The 6451-nt window shown below is 45.0% G+C and overlaps 1 protein-coding gene across 5 annotated transcripts in view; it reads right to left on the bottom strand.

Annotated features, from left to right (window-relative positions):
• Window positions 1-6451, bottom strand: part of KIFAP3 (kinesin associated protein 3) — a 132818-nt gene that overhangs the window by 18473 nt on the left and 107894 nt on the right. The gene's annotated exons all lie outside the window — the stretch shown is intronic.

Genomic DNA, 6451 nt, shown 5'->3' with positions numbered 1-6451 from the left:
GTGGATGACTTTACACAAATGGGCTTCCCTAACTGCGCAGGAATGATAGATGGCACACATATTCCAATTCTCGCACCAGACCACCTAGCTACATTAATTGGAAGAGGTATTTCTCTATGGTTCTCCAGGCGCCTGTGGATCACTGTGGGCGTTTGATGGACCTTTACACAAGCTGATCCAGAAAGGTGCATGACGCACACTTCTTTCGGAACACTGACCTGTTCAGGAAGCTGCAAGCAGGGATTTCTTCCTCGCCAGAAGATCACAACAGGGGAAGTCGAAATGCCCCCTGGGAGACCCCGCCTACCCCATAATGCCGTGGCACTTTGACAGCAGCAAGGAGTGGTTCAACAACAGGCTGAGCAAGTGCAGAATGACTGTTGAGTGTGCTTTTGGATGTTTAAAGGCATGCTGGCGCTGCCTATATGGGATGCTAGACCTGGCCGATGACAATATTCCTATGCTTATAGCTGCGTGCTGTATGCTCCATAATATTTGTGAAGGGAAGGGTGAAAGCTTCACTCAGGGCCAGACCACTGAGGCTCAGCGCCTGAAGGCTGACTTTGAACAGCGAGAGACCAGGGCTATTAGAGGGGTGCAGCACGGGGTCATAAGGATCAGGGATGCCTTGAGGCAGCAATTTGAAGCTGAAAGCCACTAATATTTGTTGCTATGCTCAGGAGTGCAGTGCTTGTAATGCTGGGAGGTGATTTTGATTGGTGCAGACAATGCACTATGAAGGTTTAAGAAAATTGCTTTCTGCTTCGCAGGGCTGTGTTTGCTTTCAATTAATAAAGATTGGATTTCAAACCAACACAATTCTTTTATTAAAAACAACCACCACCGGAGGAGAGAGACAAACAAAAAAACACATCAGCACTGAGGGGGAAGGGGGAAGGGAAGGTCCCAAGAGGAGGTGGGGTCCCGGGACAGTTAAAGATTTTTGTATGTCCATGTATCATATCCAACCTTCACCTTTGGAGTACAGTGCAGCGGGTACTGTACTTCAAAAGGGCTAAACTGCAGAGGGATGGGTGTTGAATGCAGTGGGTACTGGGAGTCTGCAGTGTTGGACTATGACAGGGGAGGAGTGGAATGCTGCGGGTACAGACTGGAGCCAGGAGGTTGATAAGAGCGTGTTGGCGGTTTCTGGGAGGGCGCATGGGAAAGAGTTTTGCGACAACAGTTGCAGGGGAAGGTGGAAGGGCGTGGAGCTGCTCCGTTTGCAGTGCTAGTAGTGCTTGGAGTGTGTCCACTTTGCGCTCCATAACATTTAAGAGTTCTCTGTGGCTTCGTTCTGGCGCACCGCGTTCTCCTTTTGGTCCCTCTTCTTGCTGTCCTGCCACTCCTTCAATTCCTGTTTTTCGGCCACGGAATGCACCATGACCTCAAGCAGAAAGTCATCCTTAATTCTTCGTGGCCGCCTTCTAATTCTGCACAGCTGTCCGTGATAACAAAGAGGGAGGCTGGGTTCCCAAGGTCATATCTGTGAAGCTAAAATGCAACATTTCACAGAAGCAGTTTTGTTTGCTACACACAGACTACTGATTCGGTGATTTAAAACACAGCCAGTATTCACATAACTTTCACTAACTGGCTGACCCCAGGGAAGCACACACGAGCCACAAGACCCCCAAAATGGTGAGTAGCCACAGGGGCAAGAGAAATCAGTGTTCCCGGATCCTACCGTACACTGGGCACGTGGCTTTGGGGGAGAGCCAGCACTGTAGGGGAGGCCTTATAATCATTCCTGTCCCCGCATTTTCCACAGACTGTGTTCATTATGGAAGATATCTCGCTGCTGAGGGTGAGCACGGAAACAAGGGAGGGTCTTCTCCAAGACTGCAGCTTCTGCCCTGGCCCTTATGTGGCTCGCCTGTGTGCAGCAATGGTCCCCCATCCCCAGGGACAGCAGAGTGGCGCAGGAAAGTTTCCTTAATGGGGCAAGAAACAAAGCAACTCTGCCAAAGAACCTGCAGCAGTGGATTGCCCATTATCAGCATGAGAGTTTCCTGGAGTTTTCCTGGAGATCCTGGAGATTTCCTGGAGTTTCCGAGGCAGACTCCTGTGAAGTGAGGGAGTCAATCAACACCCTGTTCCATCGCTCAGACTAGGCATGTGGTGGTACGTGCATCATACAGACACAAGTCTGCTCTCTGCAACCCTCCTGCCCCCAAGAACTCGCTTCAGCGATTCACAAAATCAAAGCCACTTACCAGGGGCCTCCTCTCCTGTTTGCGCTTCACCAAGATTGGACAGCTGTGACTGGCTAGCCTCCTCCCGGGTAGAGAAGAGCTCCTGGCTGACTGTATCTCTGGCCTCCGAGTCGTCCTCTGCCTCTGAGTCCCCCTCCCTCTCCACATCCTTGTCCAAGATTTCCTCCTCCTGGCTTGGTCCACTCTCAACTAGCATGCAAGCCACCAAAGCATCCACAGAGGACTTCACAGTGGCGGTGGAGTCGCCGCCAAGTATCGCATCCAGCTCTTTGTAGAACCGGCGGCTCATGGGTGCAGCACTGGAGTGGCAGTTTGCCTCCCACGCCTTGTGGTAGGCATTCCGCAGCTCCTTCACTGTGACCCTGAACTGCAGTGTGTCCTGGTCATGGCCCCTTTCTGTAATGCATCATTAAATCTGTCCATAGGTATCATAATTCCTATGGCTGGAGCGCAGCTGGGACAGGACAGCCTCCTCTCCCCAAATGCTGATGAGGTCCAGCAGCTCGGCATTGCTCCAAGTAGGGGATTGCCTGGTGCATGGAGCAGGCATGGCCACCTGGAAAGATGCGCTGAGACCACTGTATGTGTCACCAACCAGGAAGGGGACTTTCAAAATTCCCAAGGAATTTATGGGGTGGGGTGACGGTTGGTCACCTGAGGGCAGGACAGTAGAGTTCAAAGCAATGAAAAGAGAGGCAAGAACAGGCATTGTGGGACACCACCTGAAGGCCAATCGCAGCATTGTAATCGAACCCGGTGTCTAGACTGGTTCTGTGGCGCGGTAGCCCTGGCACAGAAAGCTGTACGTCTCTTGTCGGGGTGATTTTTACAGCGCTGCAACTGTGAAGTTTCTGTGCACTAAGTGGCCTGGCAGTGTGTACACCTCAGGAGTTACAACGCAGAAAGCTTTACTGCGCAGAAACTTGCCAGTGTAGACAAGGCCTATGAGATGCTTGGATACTATAGTAATGGAGAGACCATAAGTACCTAAAATAGATCAGCCCAAGGTAGATTTGAAAACCCCAATCTGATCCTGCTGTAATATTTTTAAACACCAGAAAGACTAAACAACAATTTACCATCTTACAAAAGAACAGTCAACAAAATTCAAAAGAACCAACACGTTCACAAATATTTGCTAAATACACAGAGTAATCTGGCACCAAATACAATAATGCCTGAGCAAATCTACAGCCACTTTCATAATTTCAGGATTACAAAAGTATTTTACAAAAATTACTTCACAAGCCTCACCCCTCCCCCTTGTGGTAAGTGAGCATTACTCCCATTTTACAGACTGAGAAAGTGGTTCAGAAGCTAAATGATCTACAAAGGTCACAAACTGAGTCAAAGATAGAACAGAATCCAAGAGCTCTGACTTTCTGAGCTCCACTCCACAGAAAATGCTCCCCTTCCAGTTGGCTCTGAGAGCCGTCATCCCACCAAGCAGAGGTATCCATTTCCAAAACTAATAAAACAGTTGGACAAAAAACATGAGAAGCAAGGGAGGAGTTCCCCAAAATGGCTAAGGATAGGCCAAAATATTTCATATCAATACCAGAAATGGGTGAAGTTCATATCCCAATATTAGACTAGTATTACAGCTGGTTTGGGACTAATTTGACCATCTCAATGGACTCCACTAATGGCAGTTTTATGCTCAGTATGGCAGCCTCAGGAAAACAAAGGGTGAGACCCTCAACTGGTGTAAATGAGTGTAGCTCCCTGAATGTTAGTGGAACTATGCTGTTGGGTAGAGCATGGAATCTGGCTCAAGTTTTTAATTCAAAGCTTTTACTTTTGACTAGCTCTTCCATTTGCCACATGCTTCTCACCACATGTGCTGGATTATGCACAAGATGCCCTGAGCAAGATGTGCTCTTGATAGGAAAGGCTCTGGGAATGCAATTTCCACTGTCAGGAAGCTATCCCTGTTGTGCAGTTACTGTATTCTGAACTCTCATCTCATTTACACATTTACTCCAACTCCCAGGGACCAGACACAGCTGACGCCCCAGGATCAGAGCCATGCTGAAAAATGAGCGGACAAAAAAGCAATTCTCCGCAGATATATTTTGAAAATGGCTCGCTAAGAGAATAATGCCATCATGTCCCTAGCTAAGTGTTGTCCCCAGTTGTCAGCACCAAGGATCCGGCAGCCTGGTGCCAGGGGCTCCTTGCTAGCTAACGAGTACATCACAATTAGTCATATCACATGAGTCCTGCTACAGCATGACAAAACATGGCATGAAAAGACTGGAAGACAATCAAAAGCCCACAAAAACGCTGACAAACAGTTAGTTTTGCTTTGACTTACACTGCATATGAAGAAGAGCTTTAAAAACTGCTTTCTGTACGTACCCATTACCACGGGATTTGTAGTATTCAGTATTTGGTGCATGCAGCAAATGCTGTGAGAATATTATTGATCATACAGACCATGGACCAAATTCTACTGGCTACACCAGGGCAGGCTCCTGACCCAAGCCATCCAAAATTTTAGTGTAGTTTAAATGAATAATTGACACCAAACTTTGCTCCTCCAGAAGTTCTCCCTATTCTGATTCTGAATGCTTTTTAAGGGAACGTATCAAGGATGAGATGTGCATGCATGGAATTTTTTCTGGACTCCAGGGCCCTGGAGCTTTATTATTCAGGAATCTCAACTTAAAATAAATAAAAACGTTTCTCATTCTCATGATTGTGCAGAAAGCCTTGCAAATAGGAACCCCAGAAGGCAAATAAAAAGACATCCAAATTTATTAATTTAAAAATCTCATGGTCTCTAAAAACTAATATCACTATCTTGGGGGCCTTGCTCACATTTGAATACCTCAAGGTTGGCAACACAAACTCCGGTAGTAAAATTTTAAACCAATAAAATTATGTCAAAAACTGAAATATAATTAATATGATAAGTAAATTTGCATATCATGCGCTGAACATGCACTGTAACCTTGAAGAAATATCCCACTAACTGACTGCACAAAAAGACTGGGCTTTTTAGGACTAAGTTTTAATTTTTAATCCTGTGAGCATGCTTACACATAACACCCAAAACCCCCTTTGGTTTATTACAGTTTTAAATCTTTCTTCCAGGTCTGGCCTTGCAACCACTTGTCTTGGTAAAATAGGTCACTTAAAAAAGGAAAGCTCAATAAAATGAATTACAAAGACAACAAGATTAAACTGATTGTACTGTTTTTGTACAGTGCAGCTGAGTTCTGCAAATATGCTGCTGGCTGTGGTTTGGCACTTAACAGCATGCGATCAGTGAGAAGAAGGAAATTTTATTCTCATTAACTGTTGCAGATTTACTGCAGTGAAAAAGGGCTATGTAACCTGAGTAGTGACAGAAAAGAGAGATCAAAGCCACAGTCTGGAAACTAAATAAACCTTCTGGCTACTTCCTGCTAGGAAAATTCACTCTGGCAATGTAAAACAGAGTCCAGTTAAGAACTACTCTCAGTTTTATGAGCTGTCACAGCAGCTCGAGTGGTTTGGACTAGTCAAGTTTAGAACATTATATTTCCTTGTTTTTGTCTCAGATACTTCTGTAAGCAGTTTGATAGTTTTACTTTTCTCCTTTAAAAAACAAAAACAAAAAAAATTATTTTTTTTTGGGTGAAAATGAAGGTCAGAGCTAAACTCATTAAAACCAGGCAGGTCTTCATTTGCACATTCCAGTTTCATTTACTACATTTTAATATTTTACTTGGAGATTTATAGGCAATGTACATTTGCTTTAATAACTCTTTCACATTCTGTTCACTTATTGTTTAATGTAAGTGCAAATCAGTTTACAGAACCCAGATGGCTTGTAACTCAGGAGCCAGTCGATTCCTTGCAGCACATCTGGAAGGGCTATGAGTAGCAGACAGAACGTGGGAATTAATTAATGCTACATTTCAAAAGAGACAGACCCAGATTTGCGGAGGGCTGTAAGACATTCCAAGGGACTTGATCTTATTGTTACAACATTCTGACATTCTTTTAGATTATTAATAGCCAACAAAATCTTATTGGTTAAGTCAGTCAGAATGCAGGTGGAATACAATAAAATAAAAAGTAACTGAAAACAGTTAAGAGCCACCACAAGTCATAGCTGGCCCTAATGATCCAATGATCTAAGAGCTGAAATGGATTAAAAGCTCAATGCCAAGTCTCTTCCCAAATGGAATCGGCATCTCGCTGAAAAGATTACAAATTACAATATTCATGACTAAGATATTTCA

This window comes from Dermochelys coriacea, chromosome 8 (genome assembly GCF_009764565.3).
Source record: "Dermochelys coriacea isolate rDerCor1 chromosome 8, rDerCor1.pri.v4, whole genome shotgun sequence".
Lineage (NCBI taxonomy): Eukaryota > Metazoa > Chordata > Testudines > Dermochelyidae > Dermochelys > Dermochelys coriacea.
Note: the sequence above shows the minus strand (reverse complement) of the source record. Positions and strands in the feature narration are given on the sequence as shown.